The sequence below is a fragment of the Callorhinus ursinus genome, unplaced genomic scaffold (genome assembly GCF_003265705.2).
Source record: "Callorhinus ursinus isolate GAN/ISIS: 27379988/994484 unplaced genomic scaffold, GSC_fseal_2.0 scaffold1, whole genome shotgun sequence".
NCBI classification, from domain to species: Eukaryota; Metazoa; Chordata; class Mammalia; order Carnivora; family Otariidae; genus Callorhinus; species Callorhinus ursinus.
In genome coordinates, this window is record NW_027397063.1 from 63,247,947 (window position 1) to 63,267,370 (window position 19,424).

Genomic DNA, 19,424 nt, shown 5'->3' on the forward strand with positions numbered 1-19,424 from the left:
TTGTATCTTAATTTTTTGTCAATACCAAAAGAATTCATTATAATGAACAGACTTTTAAAATTTCTGTATATTGTATATATGAAATGGCTTTTATTGAACAGCTTATCTTCCACTTGCAAGTTTATGAGAATACCAATATGTCAAAATAAATAAAAAGTGGGAGAATTCTTTGCTGTTAGAAGAATGTGCTTTTTATTTTGAATGACTTTTTTTTAATGGGATCCAGTCAGAGTACTTCTAAACTATATAGTATTCTGACTGAAACTTATTAGCTCATTATACCTCTGATTTATAAACAAAATAGTGCTTATGTCTGCTTTCTGCTTTCTGAATTTAGAATGTCAAAGTAGTCTTACTGGTTTAAATCCACTTTGGGGAATTTAGCTGATACATATGTGTATACATATGTTTATGCACATAGACTTCTGTTCTTGGTGTTCTCATTTTGAGTTCTGAGAAAGTATGCACATACTCTTTTATATTTGTAGAAATGGCTGCTATATAGTGCGGAAAAGGTAAGACCTTTAACAACTGATGTGCTTTGCTGTTTTCTACAAACTTTTCTGAAACTTAAATCACAGGCAAACTCTCATTTCCGGTTTCAGGAAGTACATAATTATTTCAGAGGAGTAAGACCTGAAAAATGACAATGCACAGTAGAATTTTAGGTAGTCAGATAAAACGGCTTTCGTGTCTTGAGTTCCTCATTGACAGGCTATTGAACTGTATAAAAAAATGAATCTTGTATAATTCAAGTTAGATTTTCCTTTGGAGAAAGTTACCTGTCAGTGTTCAGTTCTAGCCAGGGTAGATTTTATTTTCAACTCTTTAGTCAGTATCACTTCTGCTTAATTCTTTTGGTATCTTTTTTGTGTATTCATTTTTCAGTCTGAAATCGAGCAATGATCTTTAAAATCTGAGACGTATAATGGTATGAAAGATGGTTAAATATGAATAACTTTAAATTTTTTTTAAAGATTATATTTATTTATTTGAGAGAGAATGAGAGCACGAGAGGGAAGAGGGTCAGAGGGAGAAGCAGACTCCCTGCTGAGCAGGGAGCTCGATGCGGGACTCGATCCTGGGACTCCAGGGTCATGACCTGAGCCGAAGGCAGTCGCTTAACCAATTGAGCCACCCAGGCGCCCATGAATAACTTTAAATTGAATATTGAAGGAAAGTGCCATTTTCCCCTAGGCATTCATAATTTTTTCCCTTTTAAGTTCCGTACAGTAAACACATTATAAGAAACTATAGTAGTATGACAATTTTCTACCTGTGGATTTTATTTTCTTGCTACCCAGCTGTCTTAGCACCATGTTCTATTCGCCAAGTGTTCTAGATACCATGAGAGGTTCTTGGACTATATTGTGGCAAACTAGTTGTTTTAGGATGGAAATGATAACAAGAACTACCATTTCTTGAAAACCTATTATTTGTTCTTGCCCGTCATTGTGCTCGGTCTTTATAATCTAATCCTCAAAACAACCACACAAAGCAAATACTAATACTTTGTAGGGAGGAAAAAGCTCTTGTCCAGGTTATTCAGTCTCAGTCTCTCATAAATGCTAAATGACAGGATTCAAATCCAGACCAACTAAATATTATGCTTTTTATCCATGCTTTTTTAGATATAGAAAATTCTCTCATTTTAGAAGTTGCACCTTACAAATAAACTTTATTTGGATTATTGATAAACGTTATGTGCTTGTAGGAATACTATTTTTCAGGTGTTTAGTTTGCATTTTTATTTCTTGTTTTAAACTGAAAACTTGGGAATAATTTTATTTTGTTTGAGGTTAACATGCCATTTAGGGAAAATCTCAAAAGCACAGTAACCAGTGGCTATAGAAATCTAAATACATGTGATTTGGTTGCATTCGGCAAATTTTTTTCTAAGCGTGTTGTTTCAAACTCAGGACATAATTTTTTCATAGAACTAATACTATGAATTAAGAACTAAGCTAGTCTATAAAAATGTAACATGTACCTAAACCAGTGTTTTTCCAGTGTGTTCCATGAAACCCTCATCTCACAGTGTGTTCCATGGAAAGGTATCCAGGAGCAAATAAGCTCTGCACATAGTACATACTTTGTTCCCCTACTTTCTTGGAGATTTAAAATAATGTTGATTATCATATTAAAGAGTCTGAGATATCCTGCATAAACAACCTGTTTTTAAACTACCATTTTCAAATATATTTCACTATAACTTCCTTTCAAGTAACGTAGCAAATAGTAGGGAGCATGATAGTTGGAACTTCCTCCTAAAAGAGAAAGAGAATAATTTACCATTGAAAGAAGGAAGGCTTGGTAGCAATAAGTGCACAGTATCTATCGGTCGTATATAATTTGTTAAACATAAGACTTTAATTTTTGCTAACTTATGGGATGCCTGGGTGGCTTAGTCGTTAAGCATCCGCCTTTGGCTCAGGTCACGATCCCAGAGTCCTGGGATTGAGCCCCACATCGGGCTCCCTGTTCAGCAGGGAGCCTGCTTCTCCCTCTGCCTGCCACTCCCCCTGCTTGTGTGCTGCCCCCCACCCCCGACAAATTAATTAATTTTTGCTGACTTATGCAAGAAACAGTAAAATACATATCCAGGACAGACAAAGATGTGGTTGATGTGGTTGGTTATAAGCTGCTATACTTTAGTAATTTTTTTTAATTGAAATATAGTTGACATACGCTATTCTGTTAGTTTTAGCTGTACAACATAGTAATTTGTCATTTATATACATTACAAAGTGATCGCCACCATAAGTCTGTCACTATACATTGTTATTACAATATTATTGACTGTATTCCCTATGCTGTATTTTACATCCCTGTGACTTGTTTATTTTATAACTGGAAGTTTGTACCTCTTAATCCACTTCATCTGTTTCACCCATCCCCCTGTTCTCCCTGCTGGCAACCACTAGCTCTCCGTATTTATGAGTCTATTTCTATTTTGTTTGTTCATTTGTTTTGTTTTTTAGATTATCCATGTGAAATCATATGGTACTTGTCTTTGTCTGACTTCCCTTAGCATAATACCCTCTAGGTCCATTCGTGTTGTCAGAGATGGCAAGATTTCTTTATTTTTTATGGCTGAGTAATACTCCATTGCATATATATACTGCATCTTTATCGATTCATCTGTTAATGGACACAAAGGTTGCTTCCATATGTTGGCTATTGTAAGTAATGCTGAAGTAAACATAAGAATACATACATATTTTTGAATTCATGTTTTCATTTTCTTCAGGTAAGTACCCAGAAGTGAAACTTCTGGTGTTAACATTTTTCATTTTTTGAGGAACCTCCTTACTATCCATAGTTATTCATAATGGCAGTACCAATTTACATTCCCACCAGCAGTGCATCAGGGTTCCATTTGTCCACGTCCTCACCAACACTTGTAGTTCTCTTTTTTTTTCATTTCATTTTTTTTAAGTTTTTATTTTAATTCCCATTAGTTATCATACAGTGTTATATTAGTTTCAGGTGTACATACAGTAATTCAGTAGTTCCATCTATCAGCCTGTGCTCCACACAACAGGTTCTTCTTGTCTTTTTGATATTAGCCATTCTGACTTGTGTGAGGTGATTTCTCGTGGTTTTGATTTGTATTTTCCTGATGATTAGTGATACTGAGAATCTCTTGTGACTGTTGGCCATATGTATGTCTTCTTTGGATAAATGCTTATTTAGGTTCTCTGCTTATTTTTTCATTGGGTTGATTTTTTTTTTGGTGTTGACTTGTATGAGTTCTTTATATATTTTGGATATTAAACCCTTATCAGATAATATGATTTGTAAATATCTTCTTTTATTCCATAGGTTACCGTTACATTTTGGTGATGGTTTCTTTCACTGTATAAAAAGCCTTTTAGTTTGATGCAGTCCCAGTTGTTTCTTTTTGCTTTTGTTGCCCTTGCCTGAGGAGACAAATCAGGGGGGGAAAAAAAAAATATATATATATATATATATATATTGCTAAGACCAAGGTCCAAGAGTTTACTGCCTGTGTTTTCTTTCAGGAGGTTTATAGTTTCAAGTCTTACATTTAGTTTTCTAGTCCATTTTGAGTTTGTTCATTTATTTTGATATTTTTGTTGTGTGGAGTCTTACAGGGTTTTCCACATATAGTATCATGTCATCTACAAATTGTGGCAGTTTTACTTCTTCCTTACCAATTTGGATGCTTTTATATCTTTTTTTGTCTCATTGCTGTGGCTGGGACTGCTAGTACTGTGTTGAATAAAAGTGGTTAGAGTGGACATTCTTGTCTTGTTCTTGATTTTAGAGGAAAAGCTTTCAGCTTTTTACTGTTGAATGTGATGTTAACATTGGGTTTGTTATAAATGACCTTTATTATGTTGAGGTATGTTTCCTCTATACCTACTTTTTTGAGAGTTTTTATCATAAATGGATGTTGAATTTTGTCTAATGCTTTTTCTGCATCTATTGAGATGATCATGATATTCATCCTTCATTTTGTTAATATGTTGTATCACATTGATTTGCAGATAATAAACCATCCTTGCATCCCTCAAATAAATTGATCATGCTGTATGAACCTTTGAATGTATTGTTGAATTTCCTTTGCTAATATTTTGTTGAAGATTTTTGCATCAGTATTCATCAGGGACATTGATTTGCCATTTTCGCTTTTATAGTATCTTTCTAGTTTTGGTATTAGGGTAATGTGAGCCTCATAGAACAAATTTGAAAGCATTCCTTCCTCTTCAGTTTTTTTAAATAGTTTGAGTAGGACAGGTATTACTAATTCTTTTTGAAACATTTGGTAGAATTCACCTGTGAAGCCATCTGATCCTGGACTTTTGTTTGTTGGGAGGTTTTTTGGGTTTTTTTTTTTTGGTTACTGACTCAATTTCATGGCTAGTAGTGAGTCAGTCAGTTATCATTTCTTCCTGATTCATTCTTGGAAGATTGTATGTTTCTAGGAATTTATCCATTTCTTCTAAGTTCAATTTGTTGACATGTAATTGTAGTAGTCTCTTATAATCTTTTGTATTTCTATGGTGTTGGTTGTAGCTTCTTCATTTTTGACTTTGAGCCCCCTTTTTTTTTTCTTGATGAGTCTGGCTAAAGGTTTATCAGTTTTGTTCTTTCAAAGAAATGGCTCTTCTTTTCACTGATCTTTTCTATTGCTTTTTCAGTTTTTCTTTCATTTCCTTCCACGCTGATCTTTATTTCCTTCCTTCTATTAACTTTGGGCTTTGTTCTTTTTCTAGTTCCTTTAGGTGTTAGCTTAGATTGTTTATTTTTCTTGTTTCTTGAGGTAGATCTGTAAGCTATGAACTTCCCTCATAGAACTGCTTTTGCTACATCACACAGATTTTGGAATGCTGTGTTTCTATTTTTACTTGTCTCAGTATTTTTTAATTTCCTCATTGATTTCTTCTTGACCCATTGGTTGTTTAATAGCATGTAGTTTAGCCTCCATGTGTTTTGTTTTTTCCACTTTTTGTTCTTGCAGTTGATTTCTGGTTTGATACTGTTGTGGTCAGAAAAGATGCTTGATATGATTTAGATCTTCTTAAATTTATTGAGATTTATTTTGTGGTGGCCTAGTATGATCTATCATGGAGAATGTTCCAGTTGCACTTGAATGTGTATTCTGCTGTTTTGGAATGGAACATTCTATATATTATCTGTTAAGTCCATCTAGTCTAATGTGTCATTCAAGACCACTATTTCCTTATTGATTTTTTTCTTTTTTAACATTTTTATTTATTTATTAGCAAACACGAGCAGGAGGAGGGGTAGAGGGAGAAGTAAACTGCCCAATTAGTGGGGAGCCCAACACGGGACTCAATCCCAGGAACCTGAGATCATGACCTGAGCCGAAGGCAGATGCATAACTGACTGAGCTACCCAGGTGCCCCTTCTTACTGATTTTCTGTCTGCATGATCTAACCACTGATGTAAGTGGGGTGTTAAAATCCCCTGCTATTACACTTTCCCCTGTATGTCTGTTAATATTTGCTTTATACACTTAGGTGCTCCTGTGATGGGTGCATAGATACTTATTAACTGTTCTATCCTCCTTTTAGATCGATACCTTTATCATCATATGATGCCCTTCTTTGTCTCTTGTTACAGTCTTTGTTTTAAAATCTATTTTGTCTGATAAAAGTATTGCTATCCAAGCTTTATTTTTATTTCCATTTGTATGTAATATACATCTTTTTCTATACCTTCACATTCAGTTTGTATGTGTCCCTAGGTCTGAAGTGAGTCTCTTATAGGCAACATATAGATAGGTCTTGTTTTTTTATTCAGTCAGTCATCCTAGGTTTGGGTTTTCTGTTTTTTTTTAATTGATTTTATAGCCAGCATTTTAATGAGCTGGCTGGGATTGGGTTCTCAAACTTTCTACCAAGAATGCTAACAACTCTGAGTGTTGGGAAATGGGCCAATGAGTAGAGAGGCCATTTTCTAGGCATAGCACACCATACCACTGACAAAATCACTTGTTGATTTTTGTAGTTCTTTCTTTATTCTTTTCTTGCTTCTTCCCTTATGACTTGATGACTTTCTTTCAGTGTTATATTTGGATTCCTTTTTATTTTGGGGGGTATATATTACAGGTTTTTGTTTTGTAGTTACTGTGAAGTTCATATATAACACCCTGTGTATATAGCAGTCTATTTAAAGTTGGTGGTCACTCAAGTTTGAACACATTCTAAAAGCAGTACATTTTTACTCTTCCCTAGTCAGGTCTTATGTAATTGATGTCAAATTTTACATATTCTGTCTTATGTATCCCTTAACTGATTATTGTATATATAGTTGGTCTTACCATTTTTGTCTTTTAATCTTTATACCAACTTTATAAGTGGTTGATCCACTACCTTTACCATATGTTTGCTTTAACCACCAGTGAGATTCTTTCATCATTTTCTTCTAGCTTTGACCTTTTCTTTTCCGCTTAAACAGGTCCCTTCAACATTTCTTGTGAGGGCAGTTTAGGGGTGATGAACTCCTTTAACTTTTGTTTGTTGGGAAAACTCTATCTCTCCTTCAATTAATTGTTAATGATAACCTTACCAGATGGAGTATTCTTGGTTGTAGAACATATTGTGCCACTCCCTACTGGCCTGCAAACTTCCTGAGGAAAGGTCAGCTGATAGTCTTTAGGTGTTCCCTTATACATAACTAGTTGCTTTTCTCTTGCTGTTTTTAAGATTCTCTATTTTTAGTTTTTGACATTGTCATTAGTATGGGTCTTTGTATGGACTCTTTGGGTTCATCTTGTTTGGGACTCTCTCTGCTTCCTGGACCTTGATGTCTATTTACCTCCCCAGGTTAGGGGAGCTTTCAGATACTATTTTTTCAAATAAGTTTTCTGCTCCTTTCTCTCTCTTCTTCTGGGATTCCTATAATGGGAATGTTAGTATGATTGATGTTAGCCCAGAGGTCTATCCTCAGTTTTTTAAATTATTTTTTAGTCTTTATTGCTCATCTTGGGTGATTTCCAGTACACTGTCTTCCAGATCACTGATCTGTTCTTCTGCAGCTTCTAAGCTGCTGTTGATTCCCTCTATTGTATTTTTCATTTTAGTTATTGTATTATTCAGCTCTGATTAGTTCTTTTTTATATTTTCTATCTCTTTTTTGAAGTTTTGTGTTCATGTGTATTCTCCTCAGTGCAGTATCATTATGACCTTTACTTTGAACTCTTTATCCGATCTCTTTATCTCCATTGTATTTAGTTCTTTTTCTGAGGTTTTGTCTTGTTCTTTTATTAGGAACTTATTCCTCTGTCTTCTCATTTTGCCCACCTCTGCATGTGTTTCTATGTATTAGGTAAATCAGCTATGTCTCCTCATTTTGAAGGAGTGGCCTTATGTACAACGAGTCCTGTGGGGCCCAGAAGCACAGTCACCCCTGCTGACTAGAATCAGGAGCTCCCAGGGTATTCCCTTTGTGGGCTGGCTCACTACTGCTGTGGGTGCACTGGTGGTCAGGGCTGGTCCCCCTGCTTCTTGGGCAGGAGCCATTTTAGATGAGTGCTGGTCCCAACTAAGACTGCCTAGCACATGTGATAGGGCAGGAGCTGTTTTGTGCAGTGGTTTACTGTTGATACAACTATTGCTCAAAGACTTGCTGCTCTAAGCAATTTTCCAAAATGCCTTCTCCCCGTAAGCTCTTACATAACTGGTTGACAGGAGCACATCTGCTACACATTAGGAAAATAAAAGAGCATATAGCAAGTGTCTCTGGTCTGTGGCTTACACCCCCAAGCCTTGGTTAGCTGCCCCAGCAAAGTAAATTTGGGGGGTTCTGGTTGGGGCAAGGGGTTGACTCATCTAGTTTTTTATTTGAGGAATTATTTGGGGGAGGTAATGCTGAAAGTAGGTAAGTGAGGGTGGATTTGGCAAGTGTTTAGTCATGATTTTATCTCAACTGCCCAACCTGAAGGTTTTTTCAGTAAGTCTGCCAAGTGAGTGTTCAGCATTTCAGTTCTATTACCAATAGGATTATTGGAATGGAAGAGGACTTCTATAAATTTTTGTTCTCATCTGTTTAATTCTTTTTGAATCAATAACAGTGTTTGACTAGAAATAGAGGATTGTGCAGGTTGATCTTTTAATATCATTTGACCTCACTTTTTAAGCAAAAAGGGATTATAAGCAGTAAGCTTTGCAGTATGAATTTGTTCTAAGAAAATGGTCCAACCTGAAAAAGTCTTACCAGTAACAGAACTAACAAAACATAGGAAGAAGAAAGTTTAGTTATACTCTTATACTTCCTGCCATCTGAAGTATCTCTTACATAAGCAATTACTTAAAAGAAAATATATAATTGACACTTGAATAATGCAATGGTTACGGGTGTCTACTCCCCGCACCGTTGAAAAGCCACATATAACTTTTGACTCCCCCAAAACTTTACTAACGGTTTACTGTTGATCTGAAGCCTACCAGCAATATAAACAATTGATTAACATTTTATATGTTATATGTATAATATACTGTATTTTTACAATAAGCAGAGAAAAGCAAATATTGGGGCGCTTGGGTAGCTCAGTCATTAAGCATCTGCCTTCAGCTCAGGTCATGATCCCAGGGCCCTGGGATCGAGCCCCACATCGGGCTCCCTGCTCAGCCGGAAGCCTGCTTTTTCCCTCTTCCACTCCCCCTGCTTGTGTTCCCTCTCTCACTGTCTCTCTCTCTCAAATAAATAAATAAAATCTTAAACAAACTTTTTAAGAAAATCTTAAGAGAAAATATTTATAGTACTATAGTGGATCTATCAAAAAAAATTTGCATGTAAGTGGACCCATGCAGTTCAAACTGTTGTTAAAGGGTCAACTGTATTTTATCTCCCTATGTAAAAGAGATACCCAATTGAAAAATAAATAAGCACTTTATTGTAGGGCACCATGTCAAGCTAATTGGGAGCTATGGACATAAAAGAGTTTCCCTGCCTTTAAAGATTTTCAAATTTATGTGTGCAAATGGAGCAGAAACCACTGCTTTGGGGGCAAAAGAAGGAGAAAGCCGTGCACTTCCCCTCTCTAGCCATTCTGCGGAGGCCTTTCTGTAGGGAAGGCTGGGCTAATTAGCAAGACTTTGCTATGTACCAGGGGTTTTTTTTGTTTTTTTTTTTAATTTTAAATGATTTTTTTTAAGATTTTATTTATTTATTTGACAGAGACAGAGACAACGAGAGAGGGAACACAAGCAGCGGGAGTGGGAGAGGGAGAAGCAGGCTTCCTGCCAAGCAGGGAGCCCGATGCGGGGCTCGATCCCAGGACCCTGGGATCATGACCTGAGCCGAAGGCAGACGCTTAACGACTGAGCCACCCAGGTGCCCTATGTACCAGTTTTTATACAGTTTTCCTGAAAACCACAAAGTACAGTCTCTTTAGTCATCTACCACAAAATTGTTACTAAGCAAGTTAGATTCCACAGATATCAGAAATGTCAAATGATTTTTTTTAAAGCATATTCCAGAATGTTGGATTTCAGAATTTGAAGCAGATTATGGATTGTTGCCAATTAAGCCATTTTAGTAATCCCTAAGTCAGTTTGTGGGAGTAAGGGGGGATGGGGTAAGAAGGTCTGAGTCAAGACCACAGTTACGGAAGTCCCACTCTAACTTGAAACTATCAGGAAATGTGCCCTGATCCAGTGCTAACTTTGAGAAGCAAATTATTCTTCACTGACCTACTGAGAGCATCTTGAATTTTTCATGGTAAATCACAAAGTATAGAATCTAATCTAGGAGTCTTTAAAACAGCCCTAGTGGGAGAAAATTGACCACATTGCAAAGTGAATTGGACCCAGAATAGTATTCTGTTATTCGAAGCTTCAAGCATTGTTCTGTAGACCTAGACTAGAGTTACCAAAATTTTATGGTTTAGATGAGAACACATTGATGAATATAAAGTTGAGTGAAGGGGAAAGATGTTTATTTTTGAGAACATTATTAAACATTTATTAAGCACTAACTATATGCCTAGGAATTTACTGAGCAGTGTGCATAAAAAAGTAAATAAAAGATGGTTTTAGAAAAAAGATACGCAATTAATGTGACCAAAATCAAAACATAAGATATAAGAAGTAGGGGGTTCAGAATGTCTGTTGCTTACATAAGATGGCTCCCACATCAAACAGCATGTCCAAAACTGAGCTCTTTGTCCTCCAAACTTTTTTTTTTAAGGATTTTATTTATTTTTCAACAGAGAGAGGGAACACAAGCAGGGGGAGTGGGAGAGGGAGAAGCAGGCTTCCCGCTGAGCAGGGAGCCCGATGCAGGGCTCGATCCCAGGACCCTGGGATCATGACCCCAGCCGAAGGCAGATGCTTAAAGACTGAGCCACCCAGGCGTCCTCCTCCAAACTATTCTTAATTGCACTATTCCCCACACTAAGCATTCTTCTACTGTGTCATTTCTCTGTGTTGATTTTGTTTATTCTCTCATATACATAAAACCAGTCCTTTTAGTAAACATTTTTGACTACTCCATAATGTATCTTATCTCTTGCCTTCTCCAAACCCTACTGCAGTATCCTAGTCAAGCTCCATCATAATCTGCCTATACTCCTGTCACAACTTCCTGATTTCCCCACTTTGATTCTGTCCCTTTCCCATCCATTTCCTTTAACAGCAAGCATTACTGCCATACTTGAAGCCTTTCAAAGATTTCTCTACCGCTTTCTTTGCATGTACTGGCCCCCACCTACCTCTTCAAATCTTGTGCCACTCTCTTGCACAATGTTCACGAACTAGTGACCCCAGACATAATCTTTACTTACTGACTCCAGTTTGTTTTATGAACATCGATCATTGTGTTGTCTGGAAGTCTTGCCCTCAAGGGCCAATTGAAGGGATTTTTCCGAAGTCTAACAAGCTGGTCTTTTTTTTTTTTTAATGTATTTTTTAGATTTTCATTATTTAAAATAAACAAAAAGCCATCACATTTACACTCACTTGTATTTATAGAACTAAGCCAGAAAAATAAAAGAATACAGTAAAGTATGCTCTTCCACTTTGTCTTCAGAAGAATCTCATCAACATATAATTTTCCAGAATTTGGCAAAGGAGAAGGTTAAGTGCTCAAAGTATTCAAAATCTGGTTCTCAAAAATTCATAGAACTTTTTGGACTCATGTTCTAGTTGGACTACAGGACTCAGCAACTGGTATAAAAATACCAGTTTTTCAAAAGTGTTAAAAGACCTTACTGAGACAGGTAGGGCTGGGCACAGTTCAAGGAGTATTACATTACAGTAATTCACCCTTGTGTGAAATCTTGGGAATTACAGCCAGAAACAAAGACAATAAGCCAGAAATGAAATGCCTCTTGGCACCAAGGAAAACAGTCACAAAGCCCACACCCAGAAGCTGGTAACTACCCTCACATATTTTACTTTTGAAAAAGACCAGCAAAGGGGTGCCTGGGTGGCTCGGTTGGTTGAGTGTCTGCTTTTGGCTCGGGTCATGGTCCCAGGGTCCTGGGATCGAGCCCCGCATCGGGCTCCCTGCTCCGCGGGAAGCCTGCTTCTCCCTCTCCCACTCCCCCTGCTTGTGTTCCTGCTCTTGCTCTCTCTTTCTGTCAAATAAATAAAATCTTTTCAAAAATAAATAGGTAAAAAACTACATAAATAATGAAAAGAGCCACTTACTGGATTTACCTATAGAAGGTGTGGATAGACCAATGAAAGATACATTGGAACATATCTTAAACACTTCAGACACTCAGTACTAAGGTTAGAATAAACTTATTCAGTCCCCAAAGCAAGAGGGCTAACATGACAAAGTCTTCATTGGATTAAGCGTCACCTAGATCCTGGTGATCTTGGTGAGAACGGACTTCACTGGGCTTGTGAAGGTGGAAGGGGGCTGTTACAGGGAGCCGAGGAGTGAGTGGAAGGTGTGGACACAGAGACTGATGTGTGGGTAGCTTGTTCCAAGAATTTAGTTGTGAAAGGGAAGATGGAGATAGAACAGTAGACAAAGTAGAACAGAGATTTGTATGTTTATAATTCTATTTTACAAATTAATATAGACTTAGAAGATAGGACGAGAAGGATCACCTTTTGTAAATAGGTATGAATGTACACATTACTAAAGTTTAAAAATTAATCACCAGCGATAACAGTGTAAACAGACCTATGGAAATACCTAATTAGTAACTGTGACTTAGAGTTCTTTGAAGTAGCTCTCTCCTTATCTGTGCATATTATAATGTACATATATTCTTTATTAAGCATCTCATTGTGGCATCTTCTCAGCCTGTTCTTTTAAAGCAATGCCTGAAGCACACCATTGTTTTCTGTAGTGCAGGTTTATGAGAGCTATATTAATATTTTCTATTATTGGGCGCCTGGGTGGCTCAGTTGGTTAAACGACTGCCTTTGGCTCAGGTCATGATCCCGGAGTCCCGGGATCGAGTCCCGCATCGGGCTCCTTGCTTGGCAGGGAGTCTGCTTCTCCCTCTGACCCTCCCCCGTCTTGTGCTCTCTTTCTCTCTCTCTATCAAATAAATAAAATATTTTAAATATATATTTTCTATTATTTTCATGTCATTTGCCTTCAAAAGATCATCTATTTTTAAACCATTAATTAGTTTCTAAACAGATGGCAAACAGCTAAAAAATATGTGTTAGAGTCAGAGGCTTTGGTATAAAGAACACCAAACTTTATGGTTCTTTGTTCACCCATCTTATTAAAAAACTTTATTGCATCCAAATTTTTGTTAAAATGAAAAAATATCTACTGATGGTAGGGAGGGGAAAGGTTATTGAGGAAAACATTTAAAATTACCACCTATTTTTTTTTAAATGAAATTTTGGACAGTGGAAGTGGCAGGTCTAAAGAAAGGGGATATTCTAACGCCCCAAAACAGAGCATTTGAGCACAGGGCTAGACAGCTCAGAGCTAATTTTGGAATTCAGCAGTCAAAGCAAAATTTTTCAAAAGGATATCTGGAAAGAAAAAAAAAAACAGTTTTAAGTTTGCATCCTTTTGTTTCAACTCAATGTGTACAAAACTAAACTAAAATTTCCCTACCAAACAATGCCGTAATTGTGGGGTAGTGTGTTCCTGTCACCCAAGCTATGTGGTCATCTGTGATGCCCTTCCTGTCCTCATTCTCACATCTTCTCAATTACTAAACCGTGAATATTACCTTCAAAGTATTGCTTTAATCTGTCCTTTTCTAGCTTCTCTGTAACTGTTGTCACTCTGATCCTTTATTACCCACCTTCCAGCTAGTCTCCTGCCTTCAGTACCTCTTCTGTCACTCTCGCTAATCTACATTCGATTCCTGGATGTCAATTTCCTTTTAAAACGGAAGTAATCATACATTAAAATATTCTCAGTTTGGAGACCCCGGGCTCCCTATGGCCCGCAGGATAAAATTGAAACTCAGTGTCCTCAGGTCCTTTATGCTCTGACCCTGGTCTACCTTCCCAGGCATAGTTCTCTCTACTCGTTGTATATCCCCTGGGTTTGGGTGATGCTGACAGCTCTTTTTTCTCTAACATAGCTTTTGCTTTCTTTTCTTCTTTTTCTTTTCTCTGTCAACCCTCTATCATTCTGATCATTTCTGTCTTTTAGGTTGTTTGACCTCTTTCATAAACCTTTTTTCCTTATGATTTTTTTCCTTTGAACCCCTATTACTTTATGCTTATTTTTCCCTAATCATGTTCTGTTCTGTGTTATAATTATTTGTGTACCTGTCTTCTCTTTTCTTGGACTAATCACATCTGGTATGTTCTAACACGTAGGAAAGTGCATGACAAATGTTTAATAATTCTTGAATCTTGAGGTATATTGACTAGTGAAGCATTAGTATGTGATTCCAATCTCTAATGATGGAGCCTGTGATATAATGATTTATAATAAATATATATGTGGTCATTCAGATGACCAAAATATATTTCTCAGACATACTTGGTCTCCATCCACTGTTCCTGAAAATGCTTCAGAGACAAAAAGGTGAAAGGGGTATCTTGTTATTAGTGAAGGTGACTTTGGGGTCCCACCCCCCAAGGGTGAGCCTGGTTGCCAGGAGGACCAACCATGTAATTAGAGGGTTGGGACTTTGAGTCCTGCCCCCCACCCACCTCGGGAGGGCAGAGCTGGAAGTTGAATTGGCCAATGGCTAATAGTCTATCATGCCTATGCAATGAAGCCTCCATAAAAACCCGAGAGGACTGGGTTTGGAGAGCTTCCGGGTTGGTGAACACGGGGCACACCTGGGGAGGGTATGGAAGCTCCATGTCTTTTCCCCATGCCTTGCCCCATGTAGCTCTTCATCTGGCTGTTGATTCGTATCCTTTATCCTATCTTTTAACAAACTGGTAAATGTGTTTCCCTAACTTCTGTGAGCTGCTGTAACAAATTAATCCAACCTAATAGGAGGCTGGAGACTCCACAGTCTATAGCTTTTGGTCAGAAGCACAGGTAACAACGTGAGGCTTGGGACTGGTGTCTGTAATAGTGGGGTGGGGAGCAGTCTTCTAGGCCTGAACCCTTAACCTACGGAATCTGATGTTCTGAGTAGATAGTGTCAGAATTTAGCTAAATTGGAGGACACTCAGCTGATATCTGGTGCATTGATTGGATGTGTGGGGAAGCCTCCCACCTCCACACGTTGGAAGTTGGGCCCAGGAACCCAAAAGAGAGCCCTAGTGTCAATTTATAGCTGGATATGGGTGAAGGGATCGAGAAGAAAGGTTCCAGTGCCTTGGACCTGTTTCTTTATTGGCTGTAAGAAAACATTACAGTTGTGTTGCTCTTCCTTCCTCTTTAGTTCTAGGCACCAAACAAACTTGCTGGATTGCCAGTGTATTATCTATATGCAGATTCCAACAGACAGGATTTGGGCTGCCACAGACACATCTATTCAGTGTAGTTAGTTTGAGCTGAGTTTATCCACCCTATTCAAGGCTTTATAGTATTCAAAAGAGATAGGAATTAATAATAACATAGTCCCTCTCTCAGGGGACTGGAGTTGGTTTGGCTTAACAGCTGCTTCTAAATGCTGGTTAGCGGAAAACACAATGATACCTTATATTTTTCAGTAACGTGTGGGTCCGTGGAGATAAAAATGTTAATTTCAGCAGCTTTGTCAATTTTACTTAGAGAAAAGGTGTCAGAACACTGTACCAGAAATAGCTTCGTAAAGGCACTGGGTGCTTGGACTTAGAAAAGCTAAAAATCAAAACAAAAACATGCTTACTTTTCAAATGGTGTTAAAATATGTTATGCTTTATACCAAAACTTTTTTCAGTGTGCTTATTTATCAGGGTTGTTTCCTGCATGACCCAAATGATAAACATCTCTGCCAAGTTTTTATAAATTTCCTGGGAATTTTTCACCTGCCTCTTTCCTTTCAAGCTATCTACTGATATCAGAAGACTTGTTTCACAGCATTTTGTTATTTACATGCATCTTAATCCAGTTTTGAAGAGAATTTGTTTTTGGCTGCTATTCAATTCCAAGAGAACAAATTAAGTAAGGTGGGTGATTGCGTAGCTGGTTGGCACCCGGGTTTCAGAACAGCTTTGTTCTTAATCTGGTTTGCTTCAATTACACATTACTCTAATTTCCTTCTTACATTCAAACATCAAAAATAAGGTTTTTCTATATACTGTGAGAATAAGGGGAAAGTTACAAAAATATAAAATAGGGTGAATTTGTGGATATGGAATCACATTACACTATTGAAAACAGATGTTGCCTTTTTATTATTACACAAAGATGCAAAAATTCCATTGCCGTGGTACACGTATTAGTTTTTACTGAGATTGAAATCACTTTCTCTGAAAAGTAACAATTACAATGAAAGCTTGATATTACACAGGTCATTCCTAAGGTGCCTCTACTAGGATGAGGTCCTCTGTAGATCTAAAAACATGGGTTACCAACAATATTGACAAACTGTGTGCCTTGGTGTATTAGCTAAGCTGACATTGATTTCTAACTTTCATCCTTATCCATCCTGTAAACACCTGTATTGAATTTTTAAATTTAACAGGTTCTTAAAGCATTATATAAAGAATGTTGTATAGACACAAGCTATTACAGATTTTGAAAGAAGCAGAGTGTCTTTCATAGAAGGTATGTGTATCGAGAATCTTCTGGTACACATGACAAACTAAATTCTTAAGCAGAATAGGAATGGCTCACATAACTGTCAAGTGCAGAGGTGATCTGACTTTAGACATGGCTGAATTCCCAGCAGGGCTCTGGTTCCACCTTTTGACTCTTCTGTGTTGGCTTCCTTCTCTCCACCTAGTGGTAGATAGAGTTGGCTGCTGGTACCTGGTCCACATCATCTGTAGAGGCTTGAGATGTCAGAGAGAGAGCATCTTTCCCCTACGGTTTGGCAAAAACCTCAAGGAGAACTCTGATTTGTCCCAGTCTGGGTCTTGTGCCATTCATTCTTAGAACAATCACTCTGGGTGTACGTTGCAGAGAGTGGGTGGGGACAGTGAGGGCAGAGTGTAGATGGAGGCCTCTGGGCAGACCTGGATCCGATTTCCCTCCTCACCATTATTACATGGGACAAGAAAAATCATGGGAAGAGGGAGGGTTGGTCCCCTAAAGGAGAGAACAGTGGGCAGTAAAACCCTTCAGTGTGTTTATTTACACCCTTTATATTTAAGCACTTTAATATTATCCAGTACTGGGGCGCCAGTCAGTTAAATGTCTACCTTCAGCTCAGGTCATGATCTCAGGGTCCTGAGATACAGCCCTATGTTGGGCTCCCTGCTCAGAGGGGAGTCTGTTTCTCCCTCTCCCTCTGCCTCTGCCCCTCCCCACTGTTCGTGCACTCTCTCTCTCTCTCACTCTCTCTCTCTTTTAAATAAATAAATAAAATCTTTAAAAAATGTATTATCCAGTACTTTGGAGGAGGCTAATTTCATTTATTGCCTGAATTCTGTAACAATTTATATATTAAAAAATAAACAATTTTTCTGTTTAAAAGGTTTTTTCTTTATATGTAAATTTTTTGTTTAAAAAATAAATTGTAGGGGCGCCTGGGTGGCTCAGTTGGCTCAGCGTCTGCCTTCGGCTTGGGTCATGATCCCGGAGCCCCTGGATTGAGCCCCACGTCTTCTGCTTCTCCTTCTGCCTGCTGCTTCCCTTGCTGGTGCTCTCTCTCGCTCTCTCTCTCTCTCTCTCTCAAGTAAAATCTTCAAAAAAATAAACTGCAGATTCTTAATTAGAGAACTCTGCATTCGTGAACTCAGGCTGTTGCACAGCTTGGTAGTTAATAGTAATAACGGCTAACATTTCCTGAGCACTTGTGTTCTAGAAATTATTCTAAGGGTTATATACATAATATCTCATTTAACCTTCAACACAACTCTAACATGGTAGGTACTATTATTACTCCTATTTTACAAGTGGGGAAATTGAAGTGCTGAGAAATTAACTGATCCAAGGCCACACACAGCGGTGCTTCCAAGATTCCAACTCAGGCATATCAGAGCCCATGCTCTCAACAGGAGTGCCACCTCCTTTGTCTACTGTTTGTGTTGCTCTTCACATGTTTTTGAGTCCATTTTCTTCCTCTCATAAGCACAATAAAATGCATGCTTTCTGCCCTCGCCTGTAAGGCTGCATGAGCGGGCCTCTGCCTACCTCTTCAGCATCGTCCACCGTTGTCCCCGCTTACTCCTTGCTGTGCCTCAGATATGAACCCCAAGATCACTCTGACTTCTGGAACTTCACAAATTCTGTTCCTTCCCTTGGTCTGGACTGCCCTTTCCTCAGATTATTGTCTAGCTTGATCTCTCTTTATTCAAGTCTCTGTCCAATGTTACTTCCTCCCTGGATCACTCGCTAAGCCCTGTCCTGTTCTGTTTTTCTTTATAGCATTTATCACTTTATACTCTTTATTCAAGTCTCTGTCCAATGTTACTTCCTCCCTGGATCACTCGCTAAGCCCTGTCCTGTTCTGTTTTTCTTTATAGCATTTATCACTTTATAGCATTTATCTACTATTGTCTATTCTGATTTTTATCGGTCTCCCTTTCCCCTAGAATGCAAACTCCACGAGGGTGAGGATTTTGTCTGTTTTGTTCATGACATGTTGCTCGTGTCCCCCGCAGTGCCAGGCACACATAATGCTCTGTATTTATTAAATGAATAAACTTAGTTTCTCCCAAGAGGCTATGAAGTAACTAAGGTAGAAAATATATCCTTTTTATAGTCGAGATGGTCTCAGAAAGATGATGTAAATACCTCAAAATAGACTGGCTAATAAGTGGTTGGAAGTGAAGTGAGACCACTCTCAGATCTGGGCAGTTTTCATTGTACCACCATGGTCGGCCTGATGTCATGTTTTTCTCCTCTTTGCCTTCAGAGTAGTTACAAAACATTTCTGAAATTATCATCTGTGTCCACTCATCGCAGTAACCAAACCACAGCTAAATTGACCATACTCTAAGAATTCGTAAGTTGGTTGCGCTTTTTGTTGTTTCTTGATATGATTGGTCTATGGCTGTAACCAAAATATTTATAAGCCTGTGTTTTTTTTCTCCATCTCCCATTCCACATGTGGCCAGACTATTTTGATTAATTTGAATTCATATATTAACTCAATGTGGATTTATTTTTTTATTTTTTTATTTTTTTGAAGATTTTATTTATTTATTTGACAGAGAGAGACACAGCGAGAGAGGGAACACCAGCAGGGGGAGCGGGAGAGGGAGAAGCAGGCTTCCTGCGGAGCAGGGAGCCCAATGCGGGGCTCGATCCCAGGACCCTGGGCTCATGACCTGAGCCGAAGGCAGACGCTTAACCGACTGAGCCACCCAGGCGCCCCTCAATGTGGATTTAAATCCTGGCTCTTCTATTTACTTCTATAAGTCATTTAATCTTCCTGGGCCTCAGTTTCCTCATTTAGTAAATAATAGTAGTAATAGAGGCTGTTCCAATGATTA